A 21,385-nucleotide genomic window follows, 5' to 3' on the forward strand; every position below is an offset into this window, starting at 1 on the left:
GTGTCACTCCAGGCAACCCTGACAATGTGGGAGTTGAAAAAAATCACCTGAAATTCTGGAACATCCCTGTGCCTCCCACAGCTGGGGTCCAGTGGGTCACCTCTCACTGTCCCACCTTGGGACACCAGCCCTTCACCCTTCCCTGTTTCCTCTGCTGTCATATTCCTCCTGCCATGCCCTAATGTAACTTCTAGGTCTCCTATCCCTAGCTCTGTCCTAAGACATCCCCTGGAGCTAATTCTGTAATGAGCAGCAGTGACAACAGACACAGCTGGGATGAAAACTCTCACAGTAAAAGGAAGGGAGGTCACAGGATGGCCCTACACTGGTTCCTGCTGGATGCCTGTTCTGTCCAAACCTCCAGAAAAATCATCAGCCTTTGCTGTGTCCTGTCAGTCCTGCTCAAGAAGGGCCCAGCATTCCCACCCTCTGTGTCCTCCTCTATGAAGATGTGTGTCCATCCCACAAGCTCCTGCTCACACTCATCACTCACAGCCAGCCTGTCTCCCTTGGGCTCCCCCTGTGGAGACAGATCACCTCTCCTCTCTGTCCCCTAAGTTTTATCCTCAGACCTACAGCAGTTCTCAGGCTTTCCTGGCTCAGCACTTCACAGGTCCCTCCCGCTAGATCCAAATACGCAGAAGAGTCCTGATCAGAGACGACACCCCAAGACGTCTATCCATCCCTGGAGCATCACTCTCCCATGGTGGGAGAACAGGGGTCAGAGAAACAGGGGAAGAGAGGCTTGCCTGAGGTGGGAAAGAAGGAGAGATTTGGCCCAAGACCAGCAGGGGGCAAAGTGAGATGGAGTCTCAGGGTTTCTGAAGGACAGGGGCTTTAGGTTGGGCAGCCTTTCACTGATGGGAGGCCTAGGTCCTGGGCCCTTTGATCTCAGTAGGTAATGGGCAGCTGTGTCCTCTCTGGACCTGGAGGAGTCCCAGGGCCTGGGTCTGTGTGTGGGTCCCAGCAGCTGCTTCCTCCCGGCCCACCAGGGGGAAGCTAGTGCATCAGGAATCCTCCCTGTCAAAGGGGCACACACCTGTAAGTGCACAGGGGGAGAGGAAGGGGTGGTCACATTTGCATGAGCGGCCCCTCCTCTGTGAGGCCCTGGGACAGGGTATAAGACAGGCCAGGGACAGCCCAACCCCAGCTCTGTGGCTGAAGAAGGGGCTGCATCACTATGGCCTGGACCTCTGTCCTCCTTGTGCTCCTCTGTCACTGTACAGGTAGGGACAGGCCCCAGTGAAAGAGGAGGGGGGACCCCAGCCTGAGTCGGATCCCTGTGGCTCAGCTCCTCAACCACATGCACCCTGTCTCTTGTCGTCATTGTGACATGTGTGTGTCTGCAGGTTCCCTGTCCCAGCCTGTGCTGACCCAGCCACCCTCCCTCTCTGCATCCCCGGGAACAACAGCCAGACTCACCTGCACCCTGAGCAGTGGCTTCAGTGTTGGTGACTATGACATGTACTGGTACCAGAAGAAGCCAGGAAGCCCCCACCCCGGGATCTCCTGTACTACTACTCAGACTCATATAAACACCAGGGCTCCGGGGTCTCCAGCAGCTTCTCTGGATCCAAGGATACCTCAGCCAATACAGGGCTCCTGCTCATCTCTGGGCCACAGCCTGAGGACGAGGCTGACTACTACTGTGCTACAGATCATGGCAGTGAGAGCAGGTACTCTTACCCACAGTGTCTCAGATAAGGAGGCAGTGAGACAAAAACCCCTGGGCACTTGTCTCTGACCCTCATCATCTAGAAGGTTCTATGTAGCTTACAGTCAGGTGTATGACACTGATGCTAAGCACAGTGACAGAAGCAGATGAGGAGGTGGGACACAGTACCAAGCCACAGGTTCCAAGCTGGGACACATGTACTGAGGATGCTAATCTCTTTACTGGTGACATCAGTAGAGCATAGTCCCTGGGATCTGATATGAAATGGTGCCCCCAATAGTTCTTTCTTTGTTATACACAATACCCATGGAGCCTTTAAAATGTTAAGCAAAATGTATATTAATACTAAAAAATATTAACATCACATATATTTTTCCTTGTAAAATGTGTAGAATAGAAGATGAAATCCATCCACATGACAGCGCACACCATCATACTAGGTATTAGGAAACATTACATATATACGTATATTTTTTTTCTTTTAAGATTTCATTTTTCAGTAATCTCTACACCCAGGTGAGGCTCAAACCTACAAGCCAAAGATCCAGAATCCCACCCTCTACTGACAGAGTCACCCAGGGCCCCTATAGATGCATATTTTCAACACAGAGTGTCACTTGCAGTCCTGATCCCAGGGACTTCTTTTTGCCTCCAAATGAGAAAGCTAATTAAATAAATGAACTTTATGATGAGCCTCCCACCATAACAGAGATGTCTCCAATAACCAGCGTGTCCCCCACTGAAAACTGGCAGTGAGCCCAGGGTTCAGAAACTATACTGCCCGGAGGTTCTGCTGTTAACATAAAATGCTGCCTCTGGGACCAACAGGTAAGAAGCCCTAGGAGCTCAGCTCAGGGACCTCACACTTTGTGTTGTGGTGGTTGTTTCTTTGTGTTTGTTTTTTCCTCCTCATTTTAGAGTCCAACACACCATCCCTCTGAGCCTCAGAATACCCAGGGCCTCTCCAATGGATAGTAACATATGTCCTATAAAATTAGAATTCCTTTTTTTTTTCTGTACTTCACCCCACTCTGTCACAACTTAAGTTTCCTGCCTCTATGAGGTTTTATTTTTCATTTTAAATTAAAATAGAGCAGAGCCTTTGCATGTGAGAAAGAGAACTGTTTCATTTTAATTCAGTCACAATGTTAAATATGCCTGGAGGTAGCGCTCCTTTTGAAAGCTCCCAGTTCAGTTCATCAATGAGAGAAGGTGCTGTCGTGATTATGTCACCAGGATCTATTTTCTATATTGCCAAATTCTCATCTAAGTGTACCTCCTTCAATAATGATAGAGGGAATTCAGGACACCCCGATCCATAGCCAGCATTTGGCGTATTGTCCAAAAGAATCTAGCTTCCTGTGTGTTCCAATTCAACCTTTGTTATTTCAACATTTAGTTCCTATTTCATTTAAAAAGTTTCATATCTTCATGGATTTCCAGTGGACAAATGTTTTAAGCATTTATGTTCTATGTCGTTATCCTCATGGGAAATTAGCAGACAGGCATCATCTTTCTCTTTTCTGTCCTAATACATACGTAGGAACGGTTCCTTCTGTAATGTAAAATCATTTCAAGCACTTCTTTGCAATCAGTATATTTTCCTCAGTGTACTGTGCTCAGTTTAAAAAAAAAGGTAGGGAATTGTTTATGTTCTCCTTGTTGAATTTCAGAGTTCTTTACGTGTTCTGTGTGCACATCTTGAGATAAAATTAAAATAGAATAATGACAGGAATAGTCCTTCTATCTGCTAGTCCAAGTGCTCATGGGCTTATGAGAGAAGAGAACCAAAGTTTCCAAACTGCAAGTTGGTTCAAAGGCTCCCTTGTCATGTTGTTTTTTAATGGAAGGGAAATTAAAGCTTGGACTTAAGGAAAGAACTAATCATTGCCAAGCTACTACACATTTGGGCTCAGAGATCTAGACATGAAAGTGGAGAATGACATTATCTTTAAAAATAGGGAGATATGAAAGAGGACACACATTGCCCAGTTTTTGCAGGAGGAAGGAAGGAAGGAAGGAAGGAAGGAAGGAAGGAAGGAAAGAAGGAAAGAAGGAAAGAAGGAAAGAAGGAATGAAGGAAAGAAAAATGGCCCTAATCAATGACTCACACAAACATCATGCATCCTCCCAGGATCCTCCCAGATCCTGTTCCTGAGGTTACATTCCTGACCTGAAGGTCCTTCTCCAGGTACCTCATGTCCTCCTTTCCCACAACACCATTCAGCCCCTTCTTCAGTGCCCCAGGACCACCAGGCTGATCTTGGCTGCCACTGACTGGCCTCCAGGCCTGGGGAGAGGAAGGGGAGTGAAGGAGCTGAAGGGTGGGGGCTCTGGGTCTCAGCTCCTGGATCCACAGGACTGGGAAGCATGAATCAAGCCACAATTGGTAACAGATCTTCTCTGCATGGGTCCCAGAGTGCCCAGGGTGACCTCTCCTTATCCCCCTCCCTTTCTTCACAGGATCTAGCCACAAGGGTCTCAGGCACACAAAGTTCTCCTGAGATATTTCTGGAGACTATCATGCTTTGTCTTCCTCTCTACTTTTACCACATTCAGTTTCCTCCTTTCCTTTGTAGTCCCTTTCACTATTTCTTATATTCCACATATGAGTGAAACCATATGATTGTCTTTCTCTGACTGACTTATTTTACTCAGAATAATAGTTTACAGTTCAATCCACATTGAAGTAAATTGTAGGTATTCATCCTTTCTGATGGATGAGTAAAATTCCAGTATATATAGATATCTCTCCCACATCTTCTTTATCCATTCATCTGTCAAAGACATGGTGGCTCCTTCTGCAGTATGGCTCTTGTGGATATTGGTGCTATAAACATTGGGGTGCAGGCATCCTGGCATTTCACTGCATCTGTATCTGTGGGGTAAATCTCTAGCAGTGCAACTGCTGGGTCGTAGGGCAGATCTATATTTAACTCCTTGCGGAACTTCCACACAGTTTTCCAGAGTGGCTGCACCAGTTCACAATCCCACAATAGTGCAAGAGGTTTCCCCTTCTCCACTTCCTCTCCAACATTTGTGGTTTCCTGCCTTGTTAATTTTCCCCATTCTTACTGGTTTGAGGTGGTATCTCATTGTGGTTTTGATTTGTATTTCCCTGATGGCAAGTGATGCAGAGCATTTTCTCATGTGCATGTTGGCCATGTTTATGTCTTCCTCTGTGAGATTTCTGTTCATCTCTTTTGTCCATTTAATGATTGGATTGTTTGTTTCTTTGCTATTGAGTTTAAAATTTCTTTATAGATCTTGGATACTAGACCGTTATCTGAAATGTCCTTTGCAAATCTCTTCTCCCATTCAGTAGTTTGTCTTTTAGTTTTGTTGACTGTTTCTTTTGTTGTGCAAAAGCTTTTTATCCTGATTAAGTACCAAAAGCTCATTTTTGCTTTATTTTCACTTGCCTTCATGGATGGATCTTGCAAGCTATTAGAAATGACAAATACCCACCATTTGCTTCAACATGGATGGAACTGGAGGGTATTATGCTGAGTGAAGTAAGTCAGTCGGAGAAGGACAAACATTATATGTTCTCATTCATTTGGGGAATATAAATAATAGTGAAAGGGAATGGATGGATCTTGCAAGAAGTTGCGGTGGCCAAGTTCAAAAAGGTTGTTGCCTTTGTCATCCTCTAGGATTTTGATGGAATCTTGTTTCACATTTAGATCTTTCATCCATTTTGAGTTTATCTTTGTGTGTTGTGTAAGAGAGTGGTCTAATTTAATTCTTCTGCATGTGGCTTTCCAATTTTCCCAGTACCATTTATTGAAGAGACTGTCCTTTTTCCAGTATCCTTTTCAAGTCTTTGCCACTTTGTTGAATATTAGTTGACCATAGAGTTCAGGGCCCATTTCTGGGTTCCCTATTAGGTTCCATTGATTTATATGTCTGTTTTTGTGCTGTTACCACGCTACCTTGATGACCACAGCTTTGAAGTACAACTTGAAATCTGGCATTGTGAGGCCCTGGCTCCGTTTTTCTTTTTTGATATTCACCAGGCTATTTGGAGTCTTTTCTGATTCCACACAAATCTTTTTTTTTAATTTATTTTTTATTGGTGTTCAATTTACTAACATACAGAATAACCCCCAGTGCCCGTCACCCATTCACTCCCACCCCCCGCCCTCCTCCCCTTCTACCACCCCTAGTTCGTTTCCCAGAGTTAGCAGTCTTTACGTTCTGTCTCCCTTTCTGATATTTCCCACACATTTCTTCTCCCTTCCCTTATATTCCCTTTCACTATTATTTACATTCCCCAAATGAATGAGAACATATAATGTTTGTCCTTCTCCGACTGACTTACTTCACTCAGCATAATACCCTCCCGTTCCATCCACGTTGAAGCAAATGGTGGGTATTTGTCATTTCTAATAGCTGAGTAATATTCCATTGTATACATAAACCACATCTTCTTTATCCATTCATCTTTCGTTGGACACCGAGGCTCCTTCCACAGTGTGGCTATCGTGGCCATTGCTGCTATAAACATCGGGGTGCAGGTGTCTCGGCGTTTCATTGCATTTGTATCTTTGGGGTAAATCCCCAACAGTGCAATTGCTGGGTCATAGGGCAGGTATATTTCCACACAAATCTTAAGATTATTTGTTCCAACTCTCTGAAGAAAGTCCATGGTACCTTGCTAGCAATTTCGTTGAACGTGTAAATTGCCCATTGACATTTTCACAATATTAATTCTTCCAATCCATGAGCATGGAATATTTTTCCATCTCTTTGTGTCTTCCTCCATTTCTTCCAGAAGTGCTCTGTAGTTTTTAGGGTGTAGATCCATTACCTCTTTGGTTAGGTTTATTCCTAGGTTTCTTATGTTTTTGGGTGCAATTATAAATGGGATTGACTCCTTAATTCCTCTTTCTTCAGTCTCATTGTTAGTGTATAGAAATGCCACTGATTTCTGGACATTGATTTTGTATCCTGCCATACTGATGGATTGTTGTATGAGTTCTAGCAATCTTGGGGTGGAATGTTTGGGGTTTCTATATCCAGTATCATGAAGAGGGAGAGTTTGACTTCTTCTTTGCCAATTTGAATATTTTTATTTCTTTTTGTTACCTGATTGCTGAAGCTAGAACTTTTAGTACTATGTTGAATCACAGTGGTGAGGGTGGACATCCCTGTCGTGTTCCTGATCTTAGGAGAAAGTCTCCCAGTGCTTCCCTATTGAGAATAATATTTGCTGTGGGCTTTTCATAGATGGCTTTTAAGATGCTGAAGAATGTTCCCTCTATCCCTACAGTCTGAAGAGTTTTGATCAGGAATGGATGTTGTATTTTGTCAAATGCATTCTCTGCATTTATTGAGAGGATTATATGTTTTTTTTTCTCTTGTTGATGTGATGTAATCATTGATTGATTTATGAGTGTTGAAACAACTTTGAAACCCAGGGATAAATCCCACTTGGTCATGGTGAATAATCTTCTTAATGTACTTGTTGAGAATTTTTGCATCTCTCTTCATCAGGGATATTGGTCTATAATTTCCTTTTTGGTGGGGTCTTTGTCTGGTGTTGGAATTGAGGTGATGCTGGCCTCATAAAACAAGTTTGGAAGTATGCCATCCCTTTCTATCCTTTGGAACAGCTTTAGTAGAAAAGGCATTATTTCTTCTTTAAATGTTTGATAGAAATCCCCTGGGAAGCAATATGACCCTGGTCTTTTGTGTCTTGGGACATTTTTGATGACTGCTTCAATTTCCTCCCTGGTTCTTGGCCTGTTCAGGTTTTCTGTTTCTTCCTTTACAGTTATGTTAATTTGTGCTTCTCCAGAAATGCATCCACTTCTTCTAGACTGCCTAATCTTTTGGCTTATAGATGCTCATAATATTTTTTTAAAATTGTTTGTATTTCCTTGATTTTGGTTCTGGTCTCTCCTCTTTCATTCATGATTTTGTTGATTTGAGTCATTTCTCTATTCTTTTTAATAAGGCTGGCTAAAGGTTAATCTATCTTATTAATTCTTTCAAAGAACCAACTCCTGGCTTTGTTGATCTGTTCTACAGGATTTCTGGTCTCTATTTCATTGAGTTCTGCTTGAATCTTCTGCTTGGTGTAGGCTTTTTTGCTGTTCTTCTCCAGTTCCTTTAGGTGTGACATTACCTTGTGTATTTTTTTTTTTTTTTGCAAATTATTGAGAGATGCTTATACTCCAATGTCTTTCCCTTTTTTTATTTTTATTTTTTTTATTTATTTATGATAGTCACAGAGAGAGAGAGAGAGAGAGGCAGAGACACAGGCAGAGGGAGAAGCAGGCTCCATGCACCGGGAGCCTGACATGGGACTCGATCCTGGGTCTCCAGGATCGCGCCCTGGGCCAAAGGCAGGCGCCAAACCGCTGCGCCACCCAGGGATCCCCTGTCTTTCCCTTTTAAGACTGCTTTTGCTGTATCCCAAAGATTTTGAATGGTTGTTTCTTCATTTTCATTAGTTTCTCTTTTGAAGCTCATGGTACCTTAAGCCTTTTTGACGAATAGTTCCGAATAATATTGTGTATTTGTTCTAAGGATTTTGGTCTATTTAAGCATTTTTGAACCATTTTATTATTCTTAATTAAGTGTATCTGTTATTTATTATTAATCCAATTTTTCATTATTTATTTTTGTCCACATTCCATTACTTATTTCCATATTTGATATCATACATTTTTGTTTAAAAGTTCTCAAGAGCCTCACTCAGTGCCTGTCACCCAGTCACCCCAACCCCCTGCCCACCTCCCTTTCCACCACCCCTTGTTCATTTCCCAGAGTTAGTTGTCTCTCATGTTCTGTCACCCTCACTGATATTTCCCGCTCATTTTCTCTCCTTTCCCCTTTATTCCCTTTCACTGTATTTTATATTCCCCAAATGAATGAGACCATATAATGTTTGTCCTTCTCTGATTGACTTACTTCACTGAACATAATACCCTCCAGTTCCATCCACGTTGAAGCAAATGGTGTGTATGTGCACTAGGTGCTATTCTATCTGTTGGCAAATCAAAAACCAATTATATATAAAAAACAAAAAATAAATAAAAAATAAAAGTTCTCAAGAGGTTTATTTTATTTGTCATTGAAAAGTCTGACTGTGTAGCACCATTGTGATTTAAATACAGGCCATCATAGTTTGAACACCAGGTGGCTCTGGGCAATTGAGATTGACAAGAAAGAATGACTGATGCCAACCTTCTTTACATGTCAGAAAGGCCTGAACCTGCTCCAGTGGGAAATGGAGTGAGGACTCCAACCATCTGAGTGTCTTCTGTGCTATAACTCTATAACCCCCTGGTGAAACCAAATGGTGGCATTTCCTCAACCCATATGGAAACATACATCATCTCTTCCTTCTTCCTGTGATTAGAGCCATCACCAGTCCAGAATGATGTAGGGAACATTCATGGGGAATGAGACCACATATGTCATGAGTTACTCCATTCCCAAGAGCAAAAGGGAAGAAAGAGCAAGACTATCCCCAGGTCTCATGGTGGTGCCAGGAGGCTGTGCTGTCATATTTCCTTCATGGTTTAGTGCCCAGTTGCGACCTAAAATGCACATAAGAAAACCACTTGCTACACAAATGTAGCTCAGAGAGAAGATCCTGCACTCACTTATAGGACGTTCTGCCCACCACGCCACCCCGACACCACATGGGATTCCAGAACTCCCACGTATTTCTACTCTGCACACATGAGTACCAAGAACTACATAGCATGATTAAGGTCCCTGTTCTGGTGACCAAATGTCAGAGAGGGCAACTATGAACAGGACCCTTGTGATGGGAAGAAGAACTGGGGGTGTCCTGAGAGGAGTGAGGAGGAGGTCCCTCAAATCAGCAGACTAAGGTGAGTGACACATGACAAATTGTTAAGTTCACAGGGGCATCTGTGACCTGACAGTAGCCTGAGTTGTATAAGAATCAATCTTCTCCCAGGTTCACTAAATCCATCCAGCTTCCTCATGCCTTCAGCCATTCACTCCAACACATTCTGCAAGTTCCTCAGACAGCTCTCCTGTGGAAGGGCAGGTGCTCTGTGCCTGGAAACCTACAGTGATCCAGGCAGAGGAGGTCCATTCCCTTTGCCTTAGATGGTCCTCCCTCACCCTGCACTTTTTGCTTAAACTTCGTTCCTCTCCTGAGCATCTTCAAAATTTGTGCTCCTATGCATGCACAATTTTTTTCTATGACAGAATTTAATAATTCTTTCTCCAACTTCTCCTCCTTATACTTGCCTTTGTCTAAGTCCAGAAGTAGAGATGGGCAACATGTGGAGTCGATGTATAGGAATAGGCCACTACCTCATATAGCAAAGATGCATCTTTGCAAGGGAACCTTAGTTTTGTTGAAGGTCCATGTATCTTCCCAAGAATCCTCATTCAGATCCTTCCTCACTTGGAGAGGTCAGAGGTGGGGCAGACCCACACATCTCAGGGGAGGACTGCTGGACTTTGACAACATCCTTCCCTAAAGAATCACTTAGATGGTCCCCATCCTCCTTAACATGAATTACCCTTATTTTCACAATCTGACTTTTTTGTTATTCATATGTCATATCCCATCTATATCTAAGTATTTTAGATATTTATATACAGTTCAGATACTATCAAATATATGAAAATTATGTACCTTATGAATATCTGGCTCTCACTCTAGAGACTCAATACTGAATAATTTCTGCAACTTCTTGATTTGTAATGGAAAAAGTTTCATCGGAGGAACATATGAATCAAAAGAATAAGGTATAACTATCTGGGAAATAATTTATAATGAGAAACTTATACGTTACTTACTGAACAATTCCAGCGTAAATAGAAAAAAGATGCCTAATTGGAGTGAAATATACTTTTTTTTCTCTACCTTCAAATAATCCAACAGTCTGAGGTGTGTATCAAAGCTTGAGGTGTATTCCCCAGATGTCATTATTTTCAGAAAAGGGGAATCACGGTCCAATGAGGAGACAGGGGAGATGTTAGAGGCTGAAAGAGGGAGTGGGAGCTAGGGAACCAGCAGAGAAAGGCTGCTTGAAGGGAGATTGGTGTCCTCTCCCAGGGGCCATATCCTGAGGAAGAAAAGAGCTGGAAGCATATTTCTCCTCTCCGTCCAGTCACATTCACTAGATTAGGTACACAGAGGGCATCTTCTTCTTCACCCTACCTATTAATCCTTCATCTGCATCAATCAGAGGATTCTTGGTCCTTGTAAATTACATGTTTCATAATTGATTCCATAGGTTCTGGAAAACACAAATCAGGTGTATCTCAACCTGGAAAAGAAGAAAGGCGTTAGGGTTTTCTATTTTCCCCATAACTGGTGGAGGCAGCACCATTCTATTTAGTCATTTATTTTCTCCTGTGCATACAGTCAATCATATGAGATTGCCTATTTTAAGGTCATGGATGCAGAACTCCTCATATTCTTTCCTGCTTCGTTATTTGTTCCTACTCTTCTGAAATAGGGAACAAAATCTATCATCAACCCTCAATGGGATCTATCTAGTATCTCCTACAGGAGTTCAAGTGGTAATAACCTATAACAATCAAGTAGTTTTGTCTATATCAAAAATGAAGAAGAGCAAAAAAGATACTAATAAACAATTCCATTTAGGATAGCATCAAAAAGAATAAAACATTTAGGAGGGAATATATCCAGTAGGAAAATAAAAACTTGTAAACTGAAACTACAAAGATTGCCAAAAATTAAACAGATTTAAATAAATGAAAGGAAAGGATGCTGTATTTTGTCAAGATCTATAAAGAATTTATAAAATTCACCAGCAAAAAAAGAAACAATCCAATCATGAAATGGGCAAAAGACATGAACAGAAATCTCACCGAGGAAGACCTAGACATGGCCAGCAAACACATGAGAAAATGCTCCACATCATTGGCCATCAGGGAAATACAAATCAAAACCACAATGAGATACCACCTCACACCAGTGAGAATGGGGAAAATTAACAAGACAGGAAACAACAAATGTTGGAGAGGGTGTGGAGAAAGGGGAACCCTCTTGCACTGTTGGTGGGAATGTGAACTGGTGCAGCCACTCTGGAAAACTGTGTGGAGGTTCCTCAAAGAGTTAAAAATAGATGTGTCCCAAGACCCAGCAATTACACTGCTGGGGGTTTACCCCAAAGATACAGATGCAATGAAACACTGGGACACCTGCACCCCGATGTTTAAGCAGCAATGTCAATAATAGCCAAACTGTGGAAGGAGCCTTGGTGTCCATCAAAAGATGAATGGATAAAGAAGATGTGGTCTATGTATGCAATGGAATATTCCTCAGCCATTGGAAACGACAAATACCCATCATTTGCTTCGACATGGATGGAACTGGAGGGTATTATGCTGAGTGAAATAAGTCAATTGGAGAAGGACAAACATTATATGGTTCACTCTTTGGTGGAATATAAAAAATAGTGAAAGGGAATAAAAGAGAAAGGAGAAAAAATGAGTGGGAAATATCAGAAAGGGAGACATAACATGAAAGACTCCTAACTCTGGGAAACAAACTAGGGGTGGTAGAGAGGGAGGTCGGCGGTGGGTGAGGGTGACTGGGTGACGGGCACTGAGGGGAGCACTTGATGGGATGAGCACTGGGTGTTATTCTATATGTTGGCAAGTTGAACACCAATAAAAATAAATGTTAAATAAATAAATAAATAAATAAATAAATAAATAAATAGACACAGTGCGAATGGACTGGATGTCTTAATATAGTGCATGTACAAACATCACCATCCTAATACATCTCCACACTCAGTACCATCCTGTCATTGGGCACTGCCCCTGGTTTAATCCCTCCATGTCTCCTGCTCATCCCTTCTTGTTCCCTGTTAGGCAAGTTGTTGGACAACAGCCGTTCATTGGACTCAGATGTTAGACACACAATTCCAGTGAATTACATGGACATCCGAACAAAACATCTAGGCTAGGGTCCAATGTACCTAGAGTGAAGGACCACGAGGGTTTGAGTGCAGGGGATGTCAAAGAACCCCTCAGAAGTGAGGAGAGGTCCCTTTATTTTTTTTTCTGTCAAATATGAATTTATTTATTAACATATTTCTGAGAAGTTGCTTTCCTTTTTTTTTGAAATTTCTTCTTTTTTTTTAATTTTGATAGTTGTGCAGTTTAATAGTATATTTTTTAATTTATTTTTTATTGGTGTTCAATTTACTACATTGCAGAATAACACCCAGTGCCCGTCACCCATTCACTCCCACCCCCCGCCCTCCTCCCCTTCTACCACCCCTAGTTCGTTTCCCAGAGTTAGCAGTCTTTACGTTCCATCTCCCTTTCTGATATTTCCCACACATTTCTTCTCCCTTCCCTTATATTCCCTTTCACTATTATTTATATTCCCCAAATGAATGAGAACATATAATGTTTGTCCTTCTCCGACTGACTTACTTCACTCAGCATAATACCCTCCAGTTCCATCCACGTTGAAGCAAATGGTGGGTATTTGTCATTTCTAATAGCTGAGTAATATTCCATTGTATACATAAACCACATCGATTAATGTTCTCTTGATAGGAATCATCATGCTGAGTAAGTTACAGAATGAGCCTAAAAAAACTAAGCATATGAGACAGACAAACAAATTAGAATTTCTGGCTAACATTCAAGGGAAAATTTGAACTCAGAAACGTCAGTAGGAGTGGAAGACACATTTCGCCTGGTGGCTTTATATGGTCATAAAATATAGGCTGAAAAGCCTTAGCACTGAGAGCTATGCCCTGACCGGAAAATATATAGGCAACAACAACAACAACAACAACAACAAAAACCCCACAACAACAACAACATTCAGATGAAAGACAGAACATGAGAGACATCTAACTCTGGGAAACAAACAAGGAGTAGTGGAAACGGAGGTGGGCAGGGGTTTGTGGTGACTGGGTAACTGGCACTGAGGTGAACACTTGACGGGATGAGCACTTGGCGTTATTGTATATGCTGGCAAATCGCACTCCCTTAAAAATATATACCAAAAAAAGACTATATTTAAAATTTTTAAAATAGAAGAATTCATATAGAATTATTACAAGGTGTGAACCACCTTGGTACCCTGAGAACCTTATGACCCTTACTTGATTTTTCTTTTTTTTACTTCAATTTTTTATATTTATTTTATTTTTTACATATTTCTTTTAATTGGAGTTCAATTTGCCAACATATAGCATAACACCCTGTACTTATTCCATCAAGTGCCCCCCTCAGTACCCTTACTTGTTTCAAGATGATGATAGACTGGTAAGGACCTCAGGCACCTGGAAGAAGCAACTCAATGTCAGATAATTCTGAAATATCTGGTAAAATGAGCACATGCAATACATCATGTATTTAATGTCTGGAGGCCATTAGTGATTTGAGAATAAGTGTCAGGGCCAAAGGCGACAGGGGGCACCTCCTCATATCCTGGGCAGCGACCTTAAAATGATCCAGTTGCACAGTCTAGACACCATCCCAGGAGTGTTGGGTGGTGTCAGAGGGGATGGTGGGCTAAGCATGTTAGCTCAGCAGGGGGCGCTGTCGCATGGGTCCTGCGAGAACAGACATTTAAGAAAATACACAAACTCTTGCAAACTCAGTAGACCGTGTCCTCAGTGAAGTGTGTTGTGCTGCACAGGAGTCCCTGGAGTCTCATGAGTTCTCAGTTCTGACTCACTTTCTCCAGTCACATTTCATCTTCAATCCCCATGGAGTCATTTTCAGAACTGATATTCAGGCAGGAGGAGACAAACCCATACCTGGGCAAATTTGCACTTTAAAAAAAATCACCAGTATTGCTACCTGCTACCTGGGTCTAAGGTGAGAGACCCTTGAGGAGAGGAGGATAGGAATGCTATCAGTGAGTCCTCAGGGAGCAGAGTACTGGGGCTTCACTGTCCTGTCCTGATTCTTCCCTTTACCTCCTCCCTCATCAAAAGGAGTTCCTTTCAGTGATGAGGGAAAAGATGCAGATGCAGAGGGAGGTCATTTGTATTCCTTTGCTCCCATCATTTGCATTGGATGGTCATCACCCCAGTCTTCCTGTTGCCTTACAGATTCAAACTTTTCTTCAGGGGGCTAAACTGGAATATGCTATTCTTTCATCCTTGATAACTGATTTTCACTTAGGGAAAAAATATATTCATATTTGCATCTAATTTGTAATCAATATATATAAATATAATATATTTGTAATTATATTTCATAAAATATGTAAACATTAAATATATATGTTAAATATATAATATATTATTTTTAAATATAATAATTCAAAGAAGAGAGAGAATGTGTCGGGAAGGGCAGAGGGAAAGGAGAAAGAAATTTTAGCAGATTCCAAGCTGAACAGATAGCTGAGAACAGGGCTAGGTTTCAGGTCCCCGAGATCATGACCAGAGCCAAAATCAAGAGTGGGAAAATAAAACAACTGATCTGCCCGGGCACCCCAAAGGAAATACTTTTTAACTAGCCTCTTCATTATCCTAATTCCTATGATGATTCTCACAATAAAATTTAAATCAATACTTGTGAGCAAAAAATGACAGATACAGGGGGACTCATACAGCAACAGCAGAACGAAGAACACAGTAACACACAAGGTAATAAGGGAAACCTATGCAGAACTGTAATGAGTTGTGGAATTATGGGATACTCTGGGGACCTGTCACCTTTAACACTGGATTTAGATGGCCCTAGGTTGGTAATCACCCTGGGCGCTGGCAGAGAACAACTCAGTGCCAGGTTATGCTGAAATCCCTATAGAGGTGACAAGTAGTTGTGGGGAATTGAGACCGAACTTCCTTAGTTCTGTCCTCAAACGATTGGACCTGAACAAAATGGCTTGTTGTTTGGAAGTTGATTTGCGGGATGTATGGATTCAGGCTGTGTGTTCTCTAGGCCTCCAGATGGGATCGTCATAAGGACTTTTACTACCAACCCTGGTGTCACTCCAGAGCAGTTATTTCCTCTTTGCCAAGTCATTAGAAACACTGCTGTATTTCGCTAACTTCATAGGCAAAGATTATAGCAGCAGAACACAGACACTTGGGGTTTTAGGAACACAGGAGCCGAAGGAGAGCAGCTGGTACCATGACTGGTATGGTAACATATCTGGTATCATCTGGCTGACTGGAAAATGTGATGTTAAATGTCTCTAAGAGAAGATGTGTCCCATTTCCCCTTAATAATGACAAAAATAAAACCTCAGAGAAAATCAATAAACCAGAAACAATATATTTCAGATAAATTGCCAAACCTCGGAGAGTTGAGCAGTAATAAAAAAAAATAGAAAAATACAAATATATATAAGAAGGAATAAAAGAAAGGATACAAAGAGAGGTAAATAAATAAATAAAAGGAAGAAAGAGGGATCCCTGGGTGGCGCAGCGATTTGGCGCCTGCCTTTGGCCCAGGGCGCGAGCCTGGAGACCTGGGATCGAGTCCCACGTCGGGCTCCCGGTGCATGGAGCCTGCTTCTCCCTCTGCCTGTGTCTCTGCCTCTCTCTCTCTGTGTGTGTGTGACTATCATAAATAAATAAAAAATTTAAAAAATAAATAAATAAAAGGAAGAAAGAAAAAAGGAAAGAAAGAAGGAAAAAAGCTATACAATGAACTTCTAAAACAAAGCACAAGAAAAAAAAAACCTGAATAAAAAGTAAGTTAAAGACATTACCACTGAGGTGGGCATTTAACGCAATGAGCACTGGGTGTTATTCTGTATGTTGACAAATTTAACACCAATAAAAAATAAATTTATTAGAAAAAAGACGTTACCAGATATTTCACAGAAGTAGACAGGCAGATGGAATTTAAACGTGTGATATTCTGTTACATATTACATATCATTAGGGAAAATCAAATGCAAACGTGAATGAGCTACCATTGCACACCTATCAGAATGGCCAAAATCCAGTAGACTGGCATCAGATAGATTAAGAACAGAAAAGTAATCAGCAAATTTGGACTGTCCCCATCCATATGCTCAATGATACGTCATGTTAGTATGACACATCTTCCCTATGATATATTAAGAACATCAATTCATCTCTTGTTATTTTCCCCCAAATCCATAACATTAGCATAATCATAAGAAAACATGAGATAAACCCATATTCTGGGACATTTAAAAAAGTAGCATACCAACTGTTTCCAAATTCCCAAAATCAAGAGCAGAGAAAGACTGAAAACTCCTACATTGGAGGATTTTGGTATATCCTGATGAATAGATGCAATGTTGTTACTTGGATTGATTTCAGGCAAAACTGTGTTAAAATAAGTAAGTAAGTAAGTAAGTAAATAAATAAATAAATAAACCTTGAAATCTAGATAAATTTTGCAATTTCGCAAGATGATCAGGCAAGTATTTGTTTTTATAAACATATAGGAACACAAATGCTACATTAATAAAAGCTAGATGAAATATAGAGATATCTATCCTATATTTGCATTTATTTCTCTAAATATGAAATAATTAAAGAAAAAAAGTTCTACACACAAACAATAAGGGAAAGAAGGAATCAAAATTTCTTCTTTCCACTCTTCTGTATTTAAGAACAGAAAGCCAGACATTTGTGCTATGCTGGTTTCCCGCCGGTCTTTAAAACGGCTCACATTGAGGGTTTGGTTATGGAATGTATTTACTTTGTACTACCCAGTATAGAATAATTTAAAAATAATAATCACGTTCTTTGTCTTTTAATTACACAGCTTGAGAACCAAGATAAATCTCCTGCGTTGCAGCAGCTCAGCAGGATCCCCACCATCCTAGCCCTGGAAGAAAGCATTCAGAACAGGTACCATGAGGATCCCCAGTTCTGGATAGTAGGAAGTGCTCCCATTCATACAGGTCCTCTCTCTTACAAATGAAATGTCCTGACACACGACCACGAACAAGTATAGGAAGACATCAGAAGGTAGAAGAAGGAAGAAGGAAGAGTTCAAACAAATTGAGCTAAACACAGCAGTGCATACCCTGATTCTTTTCCTTGTATTAGGTCCTCCACAGGTAAGACAAGATGCTGCAGGTTCCTCCAACCAAGAATCCTCCAGAGCCTGAGATCCAGAAAATCAAACCAAAAAACTCCAAAACTCCAAAAGCAGCAACTCCTCTGGTCAGAAGATATGGAGATAAGTTGGCCTGAGAGGAGGAAATATTTGGACAAACCTGCCCATCACTTGCACACCTAATGAATCCCCAAACTCTGCCCTCATTCAGGGTTCATATTATTGCTCAGCAGGGACGTGGTGTCCATATCCTCCTGGCAGAAGCAGGCAGTGCCCCAATACCCATCAGCCATGATGTCAGCTACTCAGGAGATAGCTGAGCCTCCATCGCATGGGAACATCAAAAATTCTGGACAAGGCAGGCCTAGTGGACTAGTTTGCACTCCAGTATTTCCCACCCATGATTTTGGCAGGTCCTGGGGAGCCCATCAGAACCTCATTGCTCAGCAGAGAGAATGAATGCAGTGTACAAGTCAAAGCTGGTTTGTTGTTATATACCCATTGCTAGTGACTGTCTGAACCCTGGGGAACTGAGCCTGTGCTCTCCCTGAGCATAAACTCACTGAACTTTGATGCAGGAAGCAAAGGAGCTGGACCTGCATTTGACCCTGTGCTCCCTGGTGTCAGTGAGGACAAGGAATGCAATGGGGAGCAGAGGATCTACTCCCTGAAGGAAAGCAGTTCCATTCAGTCCTGTGCATCCCACCATGGTGTTGCCAGGGCCTAGCAAAGAGCTCATCCCACACCCCTACCTGATGGGAACTGGGAAGTGGCAATCTCTGCCCCACCTTCTCCAGCAGAGAGTAAGCAGCAGAATGGTAAACATTTTCACTTGAGTCACCGGGAAACTGACACAAACACCCTTCACCTGCAGCTCAGCAGGACGATCTCTTGTTTGAAGAAAAGTAACTGAGGACCAAGCATCACATTATGTAATAGCCATTATATCCTAGAGCCAATAAAAAAAAATATGACATGTCAAGAACCAGGAAAATAAAATCCTGAATGAGAAAGGAGAATCGATTGCCACCAACACTGAGATCACTCACATGCTGTAATTATTGGACAGGTAGTTTTAGGCAAGTATCATAAAATCCATCTGATGTAAAATTACACTCTTCAAACAGATGTAAAAAAATAGAAATGCAGAAATTAAAGAGAAATCATCAAAACAAACCAAATGGAAATTTTAGACCTGAAAAAGATAACAGAAGTCATCGAAAAAAAAAGGAAATCTCCAGAGGGACTCAAGAGTAGGTAACACTTCTTATTTGTTTGTTTTCTGGCTTATTTGTGGAAACCAAAAATGGGCTCCATTCCTTCTGCACAGTTCCCACCACTTTGACCAATCTCCTGAGGCTGTCAGCATGGGGCGCTGTGTACCTGCTCAGAGCTGGCCAGGCCTGAAACCCACTGAAATGGTTCCACCTGCCTGGGCCCTGCACTGGTGCTCACTGCCAGAGGGAGAGATGACAGCAGCTGTCTCCTCCCAGGGGACAAACCCATAGCTCTCACCCACCCGAGAAATCCACCTTGGATGGAAGCTCCAAACTGGGCTGAGAATCTAGAGTCAGATGGCACTGTGGGATCCTATTTGCATAACATATCACCAAGCATTCCCTTCATCCCTGGAGCTGAGGAGGAGATAAATGAAACATCCCAAATACAAAACAAAGTTAAACTGAGATATGACCTCCCACCAGTCATAACACCTAACAGACACAACATAGGAAACAGCAGGTGTAGGCAATGATGTGGAGCAAAAGGAACCCTCTTGCACTTACGATGGGTGTAAAACTTGTGAGCTCCTTTGGAAAACCGTCTGGAGGATACTCAATACATTAAAAATAGAAATACTCTATGATGAGGGATCCCTGGGTGGCGCAGCGGTTTGGCGCCTGCCTTTGGCCCAGGGCGCAATCCTGGAGACCCGGGATCGAATCCCACGTCGGGCTCCCGGTGCATGGAGCCTGCTTCTCCCTCTGCCTATGTCTCTGCCTCTCTCTCTCTCTCTGTGACTATCATAAATAAATAAAAAAAAATTAAAAAAAAAAAAAGAAATACTCTATGATGGGATCCCTGGGTGGCGCAGCAGTTTGGCGCCTGCCTTTGGCCCAGGGCGCGATCCTGGAGACCCGGGATCGAATCCCACATCGGGCTCCCTGCATGGAGCCCGCTTCTCTCTCTGCCTGTGTCTCTGCCTCTCTCTCTCTCTCTCTCTGTGACTATCATGAATAAATAAATAAAATCTTTAAAAAAAAAAAAAGAAAAGAAATACTCTGTGATTCTGCAATTACCCTCCTAGGTATTTACTCAAAGAATACAAAAATACTAATTTAAAGGGATACATGCACCCAGAGTTTCATAGTAGTATTTCCAACAATACCCAAATTATAGTGGGAACCCAAATGATAAATAGTTAATGAAGTTTTATATAGATATAGATACATATATAGATATATAGATATAGATATCATACATATATGAAGGAATATTATATATTATATATGATGGAATATTATATATAAAATATAATGATGGAATATTACTCAGCCCTAAAAACGAATGAAATATTATCATTTACAAAGAAGTGGATGTAGCTAAAGAGTATAATGCTAAGTGAAATAAGTCAATCAGAGAAAGACAAATATCATATAATTTCACTCATGTAGAATTTAAGAAATGAAACAAAGTATCATGTGGGAAAAATACAGTAAAACAAGAAACAAACCCTTAACACTAGAGAACTAACTAATGCTTACCAAATGGAAGGTGGGTGGAGGGATGGGTTTAAAAGGTGGTGGGGAGGGCAGCCCAGGTGGCTCAGCTTTTTAGCACCGCCTTCAGACCAGGGCCTGATCCTGGAGACCCAGGGTCGAGTCCCACACCAGGCTCCCTGCATGGAGCCTGCTTCTCCCTCTGTCTCTGTCTCTGTCTCTCTGTCTCTCATTAATAAATAAACAAATAAAATCTTAAAATAAATAAAAGGTGGTGGGGGGTAAAGGAGTGCACTTGTGATGAGCACTGGCTGATTTATTTAAGTCTTGAATTACTAAATTTTACTCCTATTACACATGGTGTTAGATAATTGAAATATAGAGAAAAACTTAAATAGAAAAGAGACATCCCAGAGACCAGAACCAGTTTCAAGGCCAGGGAATATGTGGAAATTCCACATCATGATCTTAACTCTTCTCCTTCTCCTCCCCCTCCTGGACACTTCTCCTGTTAATAGAGATTTCAGAGGCATCCTTAGGAGGGATTCCTCTGTCTTTCTTCTCCATTCCTAATAAGAGTCTATTTTCATTTCAGGGACGAATTCTCAGATTGTGGTACTCAGTAGCCTTCTTGGCGATGTCCCCAGGAGTGACAGTCACTCTCAACAATGCTTCTAGCACAGGACACTATCCATACTGGATCAAGGAAGAGATTGGCCAAATCTAGGCCATTTATTTATAATAAAAACAATAAATACTGATTTCTCAGGCTCCCTTCTTGGGAACAAGTCTGACTTGACCATCTGCTAGTGCCCAGCCTGAGGACGCAGCTGAGTAACCCTGGGGGCTACGCTATAGTGGTGCTGGGCCCAGTGAGAGTCCCAGATGAGGAAGGGAGACATACACTTTGTTTCATCCACTGTGGATACAAATATCATATGATTACTGACATCTCATGGCCAAACACCTGAGCCCAGAGCACCATAAA

At 41.7% G+C, this 21,385-nt stretch overlaps 1 pseudogene; it reads left to right on the plus strand.

Moving 5' to 3' along the window:
* The window catches only part of LOC119869147, a 35,820-nt pseudogene extending 16,251 nt beyond the window's left edge, over positions 1 to 19,569 (plus strand).
* Positions 19,570 to 21,385: the final 1,816 nt, after the last annotated feature.

The sequence above is a fragment of the Canis lupus genome, chromosome 26 (genome assembly GCF_011100685.1).
Source record: "Canis lupus familiaris isolate Mischka breed German Shepherd chromosome 26, alternate assembly UU_Cfam_GSD_1.0, whole genome shotgun sequence".
NCBI classification, from domain to species: domain Eukaryota; kingdom Metazoa; phylum Chordata; class Mammalia; order Carnivora; family Canidae; genus Canis; species Canis lupus.